At 45.0% G+C, this 19008-nt stretch overlaps 1 protein-coding gene across 1 annotated transcript in view; it reads right to left on the minus strand.

Moving 5' to 3' along the window:
• Positions 1-19008, minus strand: part of LOC146871866 (synaptonemal complex protein 1-like) — a 2219271-nt gene that overhangs the window by 857636 nt on the left and 1342627 nt on the right. The window lies entirely within an intron of this gene.

Genomic DNA, 19008 nt, shown 5'->3' on the forward strand with positions numbered 1-19008 from the left:
ACGCTCCTTACGTCAAATTGCAACCTGCACATTATTCATTCAAGTTTCTCCATCAAATATACTACACGCAGGCTAAATTACATAAGTTCGGACTTAGGGAGGCAGATAAATGCCAGAGGTGCAATGCACCAAACACAGATTTTCTACATATGTCATGGTCATGCCCTCAACTTCAGGTCTATTGGCAAGACACCCCACACCATTGGTGTGCATTTTAGGTGTACGGAAACTTAAGCTCGGCAGGCGTAGGTAATTTTTGTCAGTCGCACTTTTGCTTGCTAAGAGGCGCATAGCTATACGCTGGGGGAGCAAGAGGCCCCCAAGACTCAAAGACTGGATCACGGACATGACTTATTGCAGGGAGATGTTAGAGACTTATGCAGAGGACATACCACAGGCTTCACGGCCCAGAGACTTCTGGGAACCACTAGTTCAGTACTTGCAGTCGACTCAAGAGACCGAAACAACATAAGGACCTATCAGACTACACACTCTCCAACACAAACATGATGGGTAAAGATAAAATATAGTAGATGCACACGTGAGGTGGCCTATGGCAGACCAGGTCATGACGACAGTTCTTACTCTACCCGGTTGTCATTTATTAAGTATTTATTGCTGTAATGTAATAAATAATATGTGTATCATATAGGTGGGTAATCTTATGAGTTATGTACTATCAATATGTAAAATGTGATGTATTTACGAGGTATTTCTGCTGGTTGGACGAAAAAGAAAAAAAAAGAAAGAAAACTAATTTTCTCTTTCGGATAGGTCAGATTAGGACGGTTTGGAGGTTGCTGAAGGGGGAAAGGGTGGACTGGACTGCCTGCTGGTTCCCGAACCCACGTCGCTGGGTCCCACGTCCACGCAGAGGCTGGGCAGCTTGCGTGGGCCAGTGGCTGGACTCAGTCAGACATGGTGGGGTGCCCTTTCCATACCCACGAAAGGGACGAAAGGAAGACTGTGGGGGGACGGGAGGACGCAGCGAGGCCTAAGGATCTGGCCGTAGCCCGAGAAGCCTGAAAAGCTTGAGCGCCTTGTCACAAAAAAGGTGACGTCCATCAAAGGCCATGTCCAGCAAGGTTGCTTGAACATCCCCTGAAAAACCAGACATTGTCAACCATAGCGCCAAAGGGCTAACAACGTGGCAATTGCTCTGCCCAGAGAGTCCGTGGTGTCCAGTCCACAGCGGATTGTAAATTTTGCTGCATCTCTCCCTTCGCCACTGCCTGGGAGAGACCTGCGCAACTGTATCCCAGACTGATTGGGTATAGCGGCCCAAAAGGCATGCGGTATTCGTGGAACACACCGCCAAGCTGGAGGAAAAGAACATACGCTTCCCAAGATGATTCAGCTTCTTGGATTCCCTATCCGGGGGTGTGGAAGGGAATGCACGCTTGGAAGAAGAGGCTTGGACCACCAAGCTCTCGGGGGAAGGGTGTTGGGAGAGGAAAATGGGATCGCCTGGCCGGGCGGTGGCAGAGGGCAATCATCCATTTCACAGGAGCGTCTGTGCTGGGCTTGGACCAGGTGCCCAGAAGGACATCCGTGAAGGCTTCATTGGTGGGCAAGAGGGGTTCAGAGGAAGTTGCAGTCAGTTGAAGCACCTCTGTCAGGAGGAAGTTAGTCCTGAATGCCACTTTGGGGAGCTCCAGGCCCTAAGTCTTGGCTGCCCTAGGCACCACCACTGCATAGAATGCTCCCTCCTGCGTAGCCACGGTTGGGGGAGAAAGCATATCAAGGACTGGGGAGGTATTCAGACCACTGGCGTCATCCAATTCCTCTCTCAAGTACAGCTCTTCCAGCTGGTCTGTTAAAGGGTCCATCGTCCCTTCCCAGTCCTCATCACCACCCTCAGGGTGATAGGGAACACCTGGGATGAACAAGGGCACAAAAGTACCCTCCGGTGTCGGATTTGACGTCGGCCGACTTCGATCCAGCTCTGGGTCCATCTTGAGGATGAGGATGGGGACGGCGTCGGGCGGCGCCCGGGGAGGTCGAGTAAGGTCGACAGGCATCGATCCGGATCCAGTCCTGGATCCATGGAGACCCAGCGTCACCGAGGCTCGAGCCGTCGGCATCGAAGGTCCAGGGCCACAACAGCGGAGTCGTGCTGCCGAAAGATGCAATGAAGGGCTTCGTAAAATGCACGAAGCTGGGCAGGGGACACCCCGGCTCCCGGAAACGAGGGGAGGCGCGGAGTCGTTCCTGAATCAGGCACCGGAAACTGGGCCTTAGACCGACGAAGCTCCGGTTCGCACTTGGCGTCACCCGACCGACGGGGAGAACGCAAACAGCGACGGTGCTTCTTCGCCTTCTTTTTGTGCTTTGACTTACCCGAGGAGTGCGAAGACTTGGATGAGGTGTGGAAACCACGGCCGGTCTCAAGACCTTCACCTTCAGCGAGACCGGGAGCGACGCGGAGCCGACTGCCGGGCCTCCAAAAGCTTTTGGGACTGCTCCAGCAAAGATTTCGGATTCATAGCCTGACAGTCGGAGCACGACTTCGGGAGTCGTGGTCGCGCTCCAGGCACCAGAGACACATGAGGTGTGGCTCAGTTTGTGACAGGAGTCACAAGGCCATGAATCCGGTCCAACAATGGGACAACCCTTGCGCACCAGGAGTCAAACACTCTATAAAAAAAAAAAACGGCGACAAAAGTCGAAAAAGTTTAGTCAAAAAATGACTAAGGGGCAAGCTCTCTCCGGCTCTGCACTAGGCTAGCGCGTAAAAAGAAAGAACAGACGTCAGCGTGCAGGGGCTGCGTCTAAGTAGGCACCGCAACGCCATCCTGGTGACCACAATGCCGATGACTGATGCGGAGTCGTCCGACGCCACCTACCGGCATGCAGGGGTATTGCTGAAGAAAAATTCTCTGGATCCACTCTGACTCCTGGGGGTAATTATACGGTAAGGAATCTATAACAAATAGTCTCTTTCAGATATATATATATGTTCCAAAAAGCTCCGAGCTTTTGAAGATGCACTCCACAAGGTAAGTTTAGCAAAACCTGTTTATTCCATGAAGCGGCATAATGAGACCCAGTTCGGTTATCTCCCTGACGCATTTCAGTGCTTCCAGCACCTTAATCATAGGGTTGGCTTGTAGGTGAAACAAAAACGGACTGCCTCATTTAATACTCACATGGCACTCGCTTTTCAGTAAGCGGTATGCCGGGAAAGGTAGTCCCAATTCTTCCTCCTCGGTGAGGTCGTTTCACTAACAAAGTTTGACTGCCAAATATTTCAAATGTTTTACAGCCCTCCAGTGGGCTCCAGCTCTCATTTGTCCGCTTCCAATCCATGGCACCTTGTGCTGCAGGGAGTCTTCAAATTGATTTTCAGCCCCGCAGACTCAGTCCAGTTCACAACGGCGGTGCAAACTTCCACGGCCGGAGGCACAGTGCATTTAACTGTTCCAAAAAGCTCCGAGCTTTTGAAGATGCACTCCACAAGGTAAGTTTAGCAAAACCTGTTTATTCCATGAAGCGGCATAATGAGACCCAGTTCGGTTATCTCCCTGACACGTTTCAGTGCTTCCAGCACCTTAATCATAGGGTTGGCTTGTAGGTGAAACAAAAACGGACTGCCTCATTTAATACTCACATGGCACTCGCTTTTCAGTAAGCGGTATGCCGGGAAAGGTAGTCCCAATTCTTCCTCCTCGGTGAGGTCGTTTCACTAACAAAGTTTGACTGCCAAATATTTCAAATGTTTTACAGCCCTCCAGTGGGCCCCAGGTCTCATTTGTCCGCTTCCAATCCATGGCACCTTGTGCTGCAGGGAGGCTGCAAATTGATTTTCAGCCCCGCAGACTCAGTCCAGTTCACAACGGCGGTGCAAACTTCCATGGCCGGAAGCGCCGTGCATTTAACTGTTCCAAAAAGCTCCGAGCTTTTGAAGATGCACTCCACAAGGTAAGTTTAGGAAAACCTGTTTATTCCATGAAGCGGCATAATGAGCCCAAGTTCGGTTATCTCCCTGACGCGTTTCAGTGCTTCCAGCACCTTAATCATAGGGTTGGCTTGTAGGTGAAACAAAAACGGACTGCCTCATTTAATACTCACATGGCACTCGCTTTTCAGTAAGCGGTATGCCGGGAAAGGTAGTCCCAATTCTTCCTCCTCGGTGAGGTCGTTTCACTAACAGAGTTTGACTGCCAAATATTTCAAATGTTTTACAGCCCTCCAGTGGGCCCCAGCTCTCATTTGTCCGCTTCCAATCCATGACACCATGTGCTGCAGGGAGTCTTCAAATTGATTTTCAGCCCCGCAGACTCAGTCCAGTTCACAACGGCGGTGCAAACTTCCACGGCCGGAGGCACAGTGCATTTAACTGTTCCAAAAAGCTCCGAGCTTTTGAAGATGCACTCCACAAGGTACGTTTAGGAAAACCTGTTTATTCCATGAAGCGGCATAATGAGCCCAAGTTCGGTTATCTCCCTGACGCGTTTCAGTGCTTCAAGCACCTTGATCATAGGGTTGGCTTGTAGGTGAAACAAAAACGGACTGCCTCATTTAATACTCACATGGCACTCGCTTTTCAGTAAGCGGTATGCCGGGAACTGGGTCTCATTATGCCGCTTCATGGAATAAACAGGTTTTGCTAAACTTACCTTGTGGAGTGCATCTTCAAAAGCTCAGAGCTTTTTGGAACAGTTTAAATGCACGGCGCCTCTGGCCGTGGAAGTTTGCACCGCCGTTGTAAACTGGACTGAGTCTGCGGGGCTGAAAATCAATTTGCAGCCTCCCTGCAGCACAAGGTGCCATGGATTGGAAGCGGACAAATGAGATCTGGGGCCCACTGGAGGGCTGTAAAACATTTGAAATATTTGGCAGTCAAACTTTGTTAGTGAAACGACCTCACCGAGGAGGAAGAATTGGGACTACCTTTCCCGGCATACCGCTTACTGAAAAGCGAGTGCCATGTGAGTATTAAATGAGGCAGTCCGTTTTGGTTTCACCTACAAGCCAACCCTATGATTAAGGTGCTGGAAGCACTGAAACGCATCAGGGAGATAACCGAACTGGGTCTCATTATGCCGCTTCATGGAATAAACAGGTGCTAAACTTACCTTGTGGAGTGCATCTTCAAAAGCTCGGAGCTTTTTGGAACATATATATATATATATATATATATATATATATATATATATATATATATACATATGTATGTATATGTATATTGCCACTTTCACTCGTGAATAATAACTGAGTAAATCCTGATATTTTGTTTCTATGCCTACTTTTGTAGTGCTGGAATAGTTGACGGGTACTCTGTTCCCGTGCATTGAAAATGCTCTGGAGGGTCTATGGCTCCCCTGCAATGGAGGACAAGGTTGTTGTTTGATTAACAGAGCGTGAGCAGCACGATCTGCTCACCTACATTTCAACAAAGGATTTTCCTGGAATTATGAATTTTGCGAGGTGAGCAAGGGATAGAGGAGTAGCTGTCACTACCTCCTCCTGGTTTCGGATTACCCTGTTTTACATGACAATTTTAAATGTGGCAAACTTGCACAAGGAAATCAGTGTTACATTTTAAATGTACCTAGGATGTAATGGTGCCAGCATTGCCATATTTGGATTATTAAGTCACAGCAGTATTAAAATGGCATTTAACCGGTATTTGTAATAACTGTATGTTTGCAAAGAACTTAAACTTCATTTTCACAGCATGCTGGTTGATGTAGTATTCATGGACTACAGAGGCACATTGAATCCGGCATTTAAAGAGAGTGGCTCGCACCTGTGAACAAGGCTTGTGAGGAGGCCTGAAACGTATATATATATTTTTTGGACAAAAGGGACATTGGCATGAAAGAACATAACGATATGCTAATTGAAATGACAGAGATGTGTTTGAATAACAATTTTTTTTCTTTTGATCAAACAATTTATCAACAGCTTAGGGGTGTGGCTATGGGGGCATGCTTCTCTCCCAGTTACTCATGCCTTCACATGGGCTGGTGGGAGGAGCATGTCCTCATGACCACACACAGGGAGCTGTATGAACATGTTGCATATTACTGGCGCTATATAGACAATGTTTGTTTAATTTGGAACGGAACATATGAGAAGGCTCAGGATTTTATTAACATCATTAATCAAAATGAGCTCCATTTAAAATGTACTGCTCATATTAGCGATACAAGTGTAGAATTTCTTGATACACTTATATATATCAACAACAATCTAATCCATACCAAATTACATTGCAAACAAACTTCCGGCAATTCTATTTTACATGCAGAGAGTTCACACCCCCGCCATCTGATCAAAAGCATTCCGTATGGCGAATTCTTGCGGATTCGCCGCATTTGTAGTTCAGTTAGTGACACACATACCTGTCAGCAGGAGGCTCTCTCTAGATTTTTGAGCAGAGGCTATAAAATGACACAATTGACTTTGGCCCTGGAAAAAGCCAATAAACATCCAAGAGAAGATCTGCTAAAACCTAGAGAAACTATCAATAATGTTGATGCTGCGTTTACAGAGAACATTATTGAAAACAAACGGCAAATAAGGTTAATAACCACTTTTAGCGTACAGGAACAAAAGATTCGAAAAATAATCTACACTCAATGGCCAATTGTGCTCACTGATATTACTTTGGGGTCTATTTTACCGGCCTTGCCTGATATTACTTTCTGGCGGGCTCCCTCATTGAGGGATGCCCTGGTTAAATCGAGTCCTGATATTCTCCCCAAATGATCATGGTTGGTTAGTAAGGGTTTCCATAAATGCACTTCATGCCGCACATGCACTTTTGTTTATAACATGACTCATTATGTGACGGCTTTTAGTGACAAAAAAGTTGAGATTATGGATTACCTGACTTGCCGTACAGAATTTGCTGTTTACATTCTCAGATGCACTTGTGGCCTAGCATATATAGGAAACAATAAGGAAAACTAACCCATGAGGTTGTTTACACTGTGCACGGTCCTGAGGGTAATAAAACACCCTGTATTTATGCAATCCTTTTGAATAACAATGTAATAATCAAATTCAACCAGTCTGGTTTATACATTTACACATGTATTTAGTGTCAATTTTTCAAAAATATAATCATTGTAATACAAAACAATCAATTTCTATTGAGAGATCATGCCATTTTTTCAGTTCTTATGGCATATTTAACAAGTGCAAGCGTCATATACATCGTCAATAAACAATACATGAGAATAAGCCCGATGCATTTCGGGACTGGCGTGTCCCTTCGTCAGGGGCAATCTGTAAATAAAGTAGAATACATTACAATTACAATTGTATTGGCACTTAGATACCTCAATTACACCCTAATTTGTAGAGACCAGTCCGCTACCAAAATAGATAGATGAGTCAAAGTACAACTGGTGAGTTTACAGGTTAAAATGAACTTGGTTTGGTTTAGATGCTATGGTAGCCGGAAAATAGGTAACCAAGTAATGGAGTCCAGGTAATGTAATAGCCAAGAAAGTTAGTTGACAAGTGTAAAGTGTAGAAAATAGAGTGAAACGCCACCAAATAGAATGTAGTTTATAGGTGTGTGAAAAAAGTAGGTATCGGAGATGTCAAAGATGTAGAAACGTGTAAGAATGAACCAAAGCATACGTGGCAAGAGTCAGATGGTGGGAGAATAAACCGAGAGAGAAGAGGTGAACTCACCTCCTCGTAAGATGACGAAAAACAAAAGTTGAAGGTAATAAATCAGACGCGAGCTAAAAACACAACTGTAAAGGAAAAGAAGTGTAAATATATTGTAATTAAGAAAGGAATACGTCCAACCAGATACAAGAAAAATGAGTGGGAGACTCACCCCTCAAAGAAAAGAGAAGAAATGTTTGTCTGAAAATAAACCGATATGAAAAAATGAATGTGCTAAACGGGTCATATGCGGTGCAACTGAAAATATTAAATGCTCAGGAGGAGCGCTTACCAGATAGACTGAGTAATTCAAGAAAAGATGTGTAACGCTGGTCAATCACGATAAAAGTTACCGTGGAAGCGGTAGAATAGTTCTGCTGGCTACCTGCGTTGAAATTCAAAATAGTAGAAATAGAAGTAGGTCCGAAGTACGGATAGCAACTAGTGGGGCCATTTTGGATCAGGGAAATGACTAACGACTATCAGCGCCATATTGGAGAGAGGAATAAAGTGACAAAAACTTAATAAAACGTAAGAAGAGATAATAATGGATGCCCGTAATACGTAATATGGTAGTCACCAAGTGCGCAAAAAAAAGGAGAACAAAAAAGCCGCATTACGATTGGGGATAGAAGTAATGTAAAACATGTAGAGACGAAGGTGGAGAACAGGGTAGAGAGAAAGGAAAAACATAGAAACAAAATAACTCCAGAAGTGTAGTTTAGTAGAGATATCTAAACCTGTCATTTATAAAAAACAGGACATGTCCAAACGATCATTAAGACCAACAGGGGCCATAGTTTGTAGATGTTGAATCCAAAAGATTTCTCTGCGCAATAAAGTTTTAGAAACATCAATACCTGGGCGTGCAACCATTTTTTCAATAATTTGAAAACGTAGTTGTGATATCGTATGTTTGGCTTCCCTCCAGTGTATAGCTATACTAGAGGTGGTGTTTTTATTCCTGATTCTGCTTTTATGTTCTGTGATACGAATTTTTTAATTTGCGTTCAGTTTTTCGAAGGTACAGCCCGAACGGCTGAACAGAATTACTTGAAATTTGGCAGAGAGGTAGTCCTCAGGTCAGGGAAGTGCCTTTTGCAGGTCTGGTGTCAATCTGTTCAGTAGTTCCTGAGAAAATAGCATTTAAAAGCATATAAATATCTATAAGCGTGCACCGTGCGCGCACCGTGCGAGCACCCTAACGTGGGCGAGGGTAATTCTGATTGGTGGTTACATGTTAGTCAACGTTCGAATCGGTCGAAATCAGGAAGTGTCGGCCGCCCTTTTGTTTGTTTTCAGTGCGAGAGTGAAAAAGGAAGGTGGCGAGCATGAAAAGGGGGCAGGGTAGAGAGTTCCTGACCCCCTAGCCTTTGTCAGGGGGTCCCTGAAGGACCCCGAAGGCAGAATTATTTTTATTTTTTTTTCTTTAAAAAATCCGCGGGGGTGCGCGCACCGTGCGCGCACGGTGAAAAACCAAAAAAAATAATAATAATTTTTAATACGTAGTTTGTTGTAAAATAAATATATAAAAAAAATAATACATAAATAAATTAGCATTTAAAAAACCATACAAATTCACTGAAAAAAACATAGGTTTCACACACGTTATAGTTAGGAATTATCATTTAAAAAACCTTGCAGTTATACAATCAATTTTTCAAAAACAAATCATCCATTTAGACACTTTTATACCCATTTATTCTTCCATCGACCTTGAGATATACATATATAAAATATATGTAATTTTCTGAAAAACACACATTCACTGGATGATGTCATCAGTGATGTCATTTGAGATGTCATCAGTGATGTCACTGACCATGTCATGAGTGATGTAATATGTGACGTCATCAGCAGTGCATTGCGGGCGCGCGAGTTATAGTTAGCTGAACTAACTATAACGGGGGAATTTCAATGGTTTTGTACGAGTGAAAAGTCCAGCTAACTATAACGCCCCTGAAACCTATGGTTTTTTCAGTGAATTTCTAAGGTTTTTTAAATGCTAATTCCTAACTATCACGTGCCTGAAACCTATGGTTTTTTCAGTGAATTTCAAAGGTTTTTTAAAGGCTAATTTCTAACTATGCCTACAGAGATAGGACATGTGAAGAAAGAAGAAAAAACGCACAGAAAGAAAAAAAAGAAATGCAGAAAGAAGCAACAGAAGTCCTCAAAGACGAAGAACAGTGCAGGAAGAAGGATAACGTGCAGAAAGAACAAACAGAAGAGCAGAAAGAAGCCTTGTTGCAAAATCATCCTGTACCCTCAACTTTTTCAGACGGATACTGGTGGTAACTGAGTCTGACTAACCAGTCCTAGAGCCAGTGCTATGTTAAAAGACACTCAGAATACAGTGAAAACACCTACATACACTAGGGAACACTATGCGTTGGGGTCCCCCTGTGATCAGCATGACCTCCTCTGTAAGCCCCTAGTATATAATAGGGCAGGGGATTAAAACTACCTCTTAAAACGCGCCACAGGGCTTGTTTGCACACGTTAACTTAGGTCCCGTCCCCTCCCTTCACCACTGTGTAAACACGCCCTGTGGCCGTTTTTAGTTGGGAGATTAAGTTCATTTGAATCCTGAGGGTCCCTAGGGTCCAACTTGCCCACTAGGTACCTCCAGTATGCGCCACAGAGCTGCGTTGCAGAGAGGTGTAAAAAGTGGCACGGCCTGGACCACCTCTCTGCAACGCAGCTCAGTGGCGCTTACTGGAAGCACCTGGTGGGCTAGTTAGCCCCCAGGGGCCCTCAGGATTGAAGGGGAATTATTTCCCCAACTTAAAACGCGCCACAGGGCTTGTTTGCACACGTTAACTCAGGCCCCGTCCCCTCCATTCCCCACTGTGTAAACATGCCCTGTGGCAGTTTTTTAAGTTGGGAGATTAAGTCCCCTTGAATCCTGGGGATCCCTAGGGGCAAAATAGCCCACTAGGTACGTCCAGTAAGCGCCATTGCAGAGAGGTGTAAAAAGGGGCACGGCCTGCACCACCTCTCTGCAACGCAGAGCAGTGGCACTTACTGAAAGCACCTGGTGGGCTAGTTGGCCCCAGGGTCCCTCAGGATTGAAAGGGAATTATTTCCCCAACTTAAAACGCGCCACAGGGCGGGTTTGCACACGTCACCTCAGGCCCCGTCCCCTCCCTTCACCACTGTGTAAACGCGCCCTGTGGCTGTTCTAAGTTGAGAGATTAAGTCCCCTTGAATCCTAAGGGTCCCTAGGGTCAAACTAGCCCACTAGGTACCTCAGGTAAGCGCCACAGAGCTGAGTTGCATAGAGGTGTAAAAAGGGGCGTGGCCTCAGAACACCTGTCTGCAACGCAGCTCCCTGGCGCACACTGGAGATACCTGTTGGGCTAGTTGGCCCTCAGGGACCCTCAGTATAGAAGGGGAATTAATTCCCCAACTTACAACTGGCCAGGGGGCGCGTTTGCAGAGTGCTGCAAGGAGGGGGTGTGGCCTCCAGCGCGATGCCGGTCTTTTATTTATTTTATTTTTTTAAGAAGGAGGGCGGTGTGGCCCTCCTTCTTTTTCTAATTTACTGGCCCTGGGGACCCCATCCCCCAGGGCCTGTACCCTAATTTTTTTTGTTGAAAAAAATTAATTTGGCCCTCCCACGGCCTTAATCGGCCCCGGGGACCCCAACCCCCGGGTCATGTTTTTTTTTTTTATTTAAATTCTTTAGGAGGGGGCTGCGTTGCCCCCCTCCTCAGGCCACTTATGGCTCCGGGGACCCCATCCCCCGGGGCCGGCCTTTGTTTTTTATTATTTTAAAAATATATATATTTATAGAAACACCTAGGACATGCTGGACAGACCGTGTGTGTACCTATCACCATGACGATTTGCGTGAGATTCATTAAAAGGCGACTATGCATAGAATGAATCCACATGGAATGTATTTACACCGCTAGTGAAGCTCTGACATGTCTGACGCTCTACCGTGCCTAATCCCGGTGCCCCCACCGGTGGGTACTCTCCAAGTAGACACCCTTGTTGTTTATTTATACAAACATGGGTAGCTATTGACGGGCACATTTAATATACACGCACACCAAGCCATTCAAAGGGGATTCGACAAAAATTCGACCAAACTATGCAAGAAACCCCCCTCACGGTTAATAAAAAACACATCCACCGCCGGATGTGTAATACTTTTTATTTTACTCTCTGGAAAGGAGACCAACCTCACTTGAGAGTCACAGCGTGCTCCTGGCTGAGCCCAATGCTGTGTTACACCCACCAGTGCCCGCCAATTGCCTCACACCTCTGTGTTGTATTCCACCAGCTAGTGCGTATGCTATGACACTCTCTAGCCCATGTGCACTGTAACACCACCCCGTGAATATGTCCTGCCACACTTGCCTTCGCACGGGTTATATTGCCCCATCTAACGTGCCTTCCTCGATGTGTATGTTATAACACACAGCGCTATGCCATACATATTACAATCTGGGATCCATATCTTTGTCACAGTGCCTATGCAACGTTACACTCCCCAGCACATATTTTATATTACAACTTTAGAGACTAGTTATGTTACACAACACTGCCCTGTGCATATTACACTCCAAGGCGCATATCGCATAGCACGCGCTAGTGCCTGTGCTATCTCACGCTCTCCAATGAATCTGTCATTGCGCACAATGTATTGCATATTATATTTCACGCCCCGGTTCATCTTATATCACACTTTTTGGTGCATAGTTTATACCATATACTACATCTAGTTTTCATTTTCAATCGTGCTCTCAGGACTATGTTCTATATAACACTGCGTCCACCTACCCTTTTCACTGGCATTACATTTTGCGATGGGGGTGGAGGATCAGGGGGTGTTTCTGCCAAGTTAGCCCGGAGTCACAGTCACAAACGTCCTCTTCTTCCTGAATAAAAGTGAGATTATGCTGCATACTTGTTCATATTTTAAGTAGTTCGCACAGACACACATTTTAAAAACAATAAAGTTCCTAATACCCACCTTCTCTGAACAGTTAGCTTGCTGCCCCATCCACCTCCTCCCTATCCTCTGTTGTCTGAATCCATGGACTAGCCTCCTCCCTCCTGCCATACATGGTCTGATGTGCTGCCACTGCCCCCCATTTAGCATGATGTACCAGTCCACTCCTCCTGCCCTCCATTGCCCAATTCTATGGCCCATCATTGACCTCCTGCTTAGCCTCTGTGCTTAGCTTGCTTCCCCTATTCTCCTTCCCTCTGCCCTCCGATGTCTTTGTGCATGCCCCTGCTCCATCCTTTTTGCCCACTATGTTCCGTGGACCTGCCACTCCTATCTACTCTGAGTGTTCTGTTGAGATGCCACTCCCCTCCCACCTGCCTAGCATTGTCAGATGACTGTAACCTGTCCCTGTCCCTGCCACCTCCACCTTGCCTGTCCACATGCCATGCCCCTATCCCCTTCCTCCTGTCCTCCATGGTCCATTTTACTGCCACACCCTTCTGCCCTCCCTGATCTGTTGTGCTGCAACTGCTCCTCCTGCCTGCCCCGCGCGGTCTGTTATGAGGCCCCTTCCCCTGAACTCTCTTGTCTGTGCCCAGGTCCTGACCCTCCCTTCTATCCTCCATGGTCCTTTGTGCATGCCCCTGCACCCTCCTTCTTGCCCATCATAGCCATTGTGCTGCCACTAACCCTCCCGCTTGCCATGCATGGTCTTCTGTGCTGCCATGGCCCCTCCCACCTTCCCTGTGCGGTCAGCTAGCTGCCCCTGACCCCCTCCCACCTTCCCTCCACGGTCTGTGTGTATGCCACCATAGTCTCATTGTTGCTCTCCATGGTGTGTCTTGTTTCTAGTGCCCATCCTGCCTGACCTCCATGGTCATCTTGCTGCTCCTGCCCTGCCACCTTGCCCCCAGCCCTCTGTTTCCATGTGCAGACCCCCTATTCCCTCCCTCCTGGCTTGTCTGTTCCATTGTAATGCCCCTGATACGTCCCTCCTGCCCTTTATGGTCTGTTATGCTGCAGCTTATTCTCCTGTCTGTCCGTTATGGTCAGCTAGCGACCATTGCCTCTTTCCCATCTGTTCTCTGTTGTCCATGTGCATGGTCCTGTCCCCTCCCTATTGCTTTCTATGGATTGTTGTGCTGCACTCCCGTCCCGCATGCGCTGTGTGGTGTATTGTGCTGCTGCGAACCCTGATGCCTGCCCTGTAGGGTCAGTTTGGTGCACCTCTCCATGTCCCTCCTGTCCTCTGTTATCCGAGTCCATGTCCCTACCCCAATTCCTCCTGCCTACCATGATTCAATGTACCATACTTGCGAACATTTTGAACTTGGTAAGAGGGAGATTTTGAAAAACAACTGGGGTATTGATTTTCCCCTTTGAGTTACATTGAAAAAGAGGAGATTGTAGACAGTTTGGTGCACCTCTCCATGTCCCTCCTGTCCTCTGTTATCCGAGTCCATGTCCCTACCCCAATTCCTCCTGCCTACCATGATTCAATGTACCATACTTGCGAACATTTTGAACTTGGTAAGAGGGAGATTTTGAAAAACAACTGGGGTATTGATTTTCCCCTTTGAGTTACATTGAAAAAGAGGAGATTGTAGACAGGAGACAGATCAAATAAAGCCCATTTGAGCTTAAAAACATTGGACGTTTCCTGGCTGAAACGGGTCTGTTGGCATGTATGGTTGTACTACCACTGCCTCTTCCTTCTGCCCACAATGGTCTATTATATTGCCACAGCCTCTCTTGCCAGTCCTGTATTGTTGGTTTGTTGCCCTTGCCCCCCTTTCCACTGCCCTCCATAGTCTGTTGTGCTTCCACTGCCCTTCCTGCCTGCCCAGTGTGGTCAAATTGTTGCCTCTGCACTCTCCTACCTGCCTTCAATTTTCAGAGTCCGTGCCCCTGGCCTCTGCCTCTCAACAGTATCCCAATGAACAACTAGATTGCTAACATTCTATATTTATTACAAAAGTGTGGAACGCCTGACGTCATCTTGATGTAATCAAAACTGTAATACCTAGAGTATTTCCTTTAGAAATTACATATATGAGAGGATCTTATTTGCATCAAAATTATGGTTAGTGCTCTAAAAAACTAAAATGAGGACATATTTTCTGAGTTTTCAAATAGCGACAAAGAACTTTTAAATTATTTGTAATCTTTATGTTTTTTATCCAGTTGACCACTTGATTAAATGTTGCACTTTGGCGAGTGGATGTGGTGTTACTTCCAGAGCTGCAGACTTTGCAACTGGGGAACGAGGTTGGAGTTTCTGCTTCAGCTCAACATTCTGTGATTGTGGTCAAATCACTTAATCTCCCCATGTCTACAACCAAAATGAATTTGATCTTGTGTGATGTAACCAATGCTCATGTAAAGCATTCCGATACCTGACAAGTCTGCACTATATAAAACTGCAAATACACAAAAAATAAGTGTTTTGCACACTTCTGTCATTGGGCTACATGTGGGCTACATCTGGGTGATATTTGTGCTGCATTTAGGCTCTTTTGTGTCTGGTGGCCATCTTGGGAGATTTATTTGTTATGAAGTTTCCTAATTTCCTCATTTACTGCAGTCTCCTCAGTAGGAAATGCTTTCATTTTTTTACTTTGATTCCATCAAGAAGGTATTCAGAAATGTCACACATTTGCCATAAATTCTGAATGTTAGCACTCTAGTTGCTCATTAGATCACTGTAGTAAAGCTACTGCTCACCAGGGAAGTCTGCTGCTGGTATTCAAAGTGCATGTTTCAGTTTGCATGTCAGAATTTTTTTATGACATAGAAGAGGATTTGAGAAGTCAAAATGTGCCCTAATTTTTCTTTCTGCAGCACTAATCATAATTTCTATGGCAAAATGAATCCCCTCATTGTGTTCCTTTGTAAATTAAATGTTTTAATTGTTACCACTTTATTCCATTCACGATGGCTTCAGGTGTGCCATACGTTTGTCATAAGTAAGACTGTTAGCGCTCTAGTTGTTCGTTAGAACACTCTGGGACATTCTGTCATTGGGCTATACTTGGGCTACATCTGGGTGATATTTGGGCTACATTTGGGCTCTTTTGTCTCTGGTGGCCATTTTGGGAGACTTATTTGTTATGATGTTTCCTAATTTCCTCATTTACTACAGTCTCCTCAGTAGGAAATACTTTCAGTTTTTTACTTTGATTCCATCAAGAAGGCATTCAGATGTGTCACAAATTTGCCATAAATTTAGAATGTTAGCACTCTAGTTGCTTATTAGATCACTGTAGTAAAGCTACTGCTCACCAGGGAAGTCTGCTGCTGGTATTGAAAGTGCATGTTTCAGTCTGCATGTCAGAATTTTTTAATGAAATAGAAGAGGATTTGAGAAGTCACTCAAAATGTGCCCTTATTTTTCTTTCTGCAGCACTAATCATACTTTCTATGGCAAAATGAACCCCCTCATTTTGTTCCTTTTTAAATTAAATGTTTTAAGAATTACCACTTTATTCCAACCAAGATGGCTTCAGGTGTACCATACGTTTGTCATAAGTAGGACTGTTAGCGCTCTAGTTGCTCTTTAGAACACTCTGGGAAGCTGCAGTAGAACACAAAGGAATCAACTGACAGTCTCTGCCCTTGTTGGATGTACATGTTTTACTGAGAATGTCAGACTTCATTCTCACATGACTGAGGAAGATAATGTGAATTTACAGAAAATATGCTCTCAGTTAGCTTATAGATCACCTTCCAAACCTCTGTGGGAAAAGCATGAGAAAATAGTTTTCTGTCAAACATGATTCATGATATCACAGCAGAAGGCTTTTTCACATGGTAAAATCACCTTAGAACACACCACAATTCCTAAAATGAGTATGGTACCATCAACAAATGATTTATAATGTAACTAAAGTCTTAAAACCTTCTATAAACTGCAATGCTTTTTAATGAGGTGCTATCATGTATATTGGTCCCAAGATGGCTGCCAACACTTCTTGGATGAAGTGCTGACAGCCAATCAGATCTCACGATGAGATGTGTGGTTAGGCTCCGCCCAGATATATATGTGATTTTACTTTTGATTTTCTCAGGAACTACTGAACGGATTTACACCATTTAAGCAAAAGGCACATGCCTGACCTGAGGACTACCTCTTTGCCAAATTTCAAGTAATTCTGTTCAGCCGTTCGGGCTGTACCTTTGACTAAAGGTCCTATGGGAAAATGCATGGGGAAAACGCGTTTTGGGACCCCCCTTTTTTCTCAGCCCCCGCTTGACGAATCACCCCGTGACTTTCAGGGTAGGAGCTGAGCGGACCGCCCCATTAGTTTTGAAAATTTCACAAAGATAAGTCAACCGGCGCCAAAGTTATTCAAAATAGAATTTTCAGATTTCCTATGGGAACTCGGTCCTAACTATAACTATCTACTGGGGACCGCCAGTAGATAATATATACACATACATATATATATAAATGCATATGCATATATATGTGCATATGTGTGCGTCTAGAGAGAGGTAGAGTTGAAGAGGTAGAGGTGTAGAGGTGCAGAGGTAGAGAGGTAGAGGTAGAGAGGTAGAGGTAGAGAGGTAGAGAGATGTGGAGAGGTAGAGAGTGAGTGATAGAGAGTAGAGAGTGAGTAGTAGAGAGTAGTAGAGAGTAGTAGAGTGAGTAGCAGAGAGTGAGTAGCAGAGAGTAGTAGAGAGTGAGTAGTAGAGAGTAGTAGAGAGTGAGTAGTAGAGTGAGTATAGAGAGTAGTAGAGAGTGAGTAGTAGAGAGTGAGTAGTAGAGAGTGAGTAGCAGAGAGAGAGTAGTAGAGTGAGTAGTAGAGTAGTAGAGAGAGAGTAGTAGAGAGTGAGTAGTAGAGAGTAGTAGAGAGTGAGTAGTAGAGAGTGAGTAGTAGAGTGAGTAGTAGAGAGTGAGTAGTAGAGAGTAGTAGAGAGTAGTAGTAGAGAGTGAGTAGTAGAGAGTAGTAGAGAGTGAGTAGTAGAGAGTGAGCAGTAGAGAGTAGTAGAGAGTGAGTAGTAGAGAGTGAGTAGTAGAGAGTGAGTAGTAGAGAGTGAGCAGTAGAGAGAGAATAGTAGAGAGAGTATAGTAGAGAGTGAGTAGTAGAGAGTAGTAGAGAGTGAGTAGTAGAGAGTAGTAGAGAGTAGTAGAGAGTGAGTAGTAGAGTGAGTAGTGGAGAGTAGTAGAGTGAGTAGTAGATTCGTCGTTTAGACTGTGTGTTATCCTTCCGTAAGGCCATTAAAACCCACTTATTTCCCACAGCCTAGCCTGGCTCTCTCTGGACACTGCTGTTAGCGCCGGGATGCCCCTTCGCTGGGGCAGCTGCGCGCTCTACAAATGGCTATAACATAACATAACAGTAGAGAGTAGTAGAGACCGAGTAGTAGAGAGCAAGTAGTAGAGAGTGAGTAGTAGAGAGTAGTAGAGAGTGAGTAGTAGAGAGAATAGTAGAGAGTGATAAGTAGAGCGAGTAGTAGAGAGTAGTAGAGTAGTAGAGAGTGAGTAATAGAGTGAGTAGTAGAGAGTAGTTGAGAGCGAGTAGTAGAGAGTGAGTAGTGGAGAGAGGGCAATAGAGAGTAGTAGAGAGCGAGTAGTAGAGAGTGAGTAGAGGAGAGTAGTAGAGAATGAGTAGTAGAGAGTAGTAGAGAGTAGTAGGGTAGTAGAGAGTGGGTAGTAGAGAGTGAGTAGTAGAGAGTGAGTAGTAGAGAGTAGTAGAGAGTGAGTAGTAGAGAGTGAGTAGTAGAGAATAGTAGAGAGCGAGTAGTAGAGAGCGAGTAGTAGAGAGTGAGTAGTGGAGAGTGAGTAGTAGAGAGTAGTAGAGAGCGAGTAGTAGAGAGTGAGTAGTAGAGAGTGAGTAGTAGAGAGTGAGTAGTAGAGTGAGTAGTAGAAAGTGAGTAGTAGAGAGAGAGTAGTAGAGAGTAGTAGAGAGTGAGTAGTAGAGAGTGAGTGGTAGAGAGTGGTAGAGAGTAGTAGAGTGAGTAGTAAAGAGTAGTAGAGAGTGAGTAGTAGAGAGTGAGTAGTAGAGAGTAGTAGTGAGTAGTAGAGAATAGTAGAGTGAATAGTAGAGAGTGAGTAGTAGAGAGAGAGTAGTAGAGTTGTAGAGCGTGAGTAGTAGAGAGTGAATAGTAGAGCGTAGTAGAGAGTGAGTAGTAGAGAGTGAGTAATAGAGAGTGAGTAGAGTAGTAGAGAGTGTGTAGTAGAGAGTGAGTAGTAGAGAGAGAGTAGTAGAGAGCAGTAGAGAGTGAGTAGTAGAGAGAGAGTAGTAGAGTAGTAGAGAGTGAGTAGTAGAGTAGTAGAGAGTAGTCAGTCGATGTCAGTCAGTGTCAGTCAGTCAGTGTCAGTCAGTCAGTCAGTCAGTGTCAGTCAGTCAGTGTCAGTCATTGTCAGTCAGTCAGTGTCAGTCAACCAGTGTCAGTCAGTGTCAGTC

This window comes from Triturus cristatus, chromosome 1_1 (genome assembly GCF_964204655.1).
Source record: "Triturus cristatus chromosome 1_1, aTriCri1.1, whole genome shotgun sequence".
In the NCBI taxonomy this organism is placed as follows: Eukaryota; Metazoa; Chordata; class Amphibia; order Caudata; family Salamandridae; genus Triturus; species Triturus cristatus.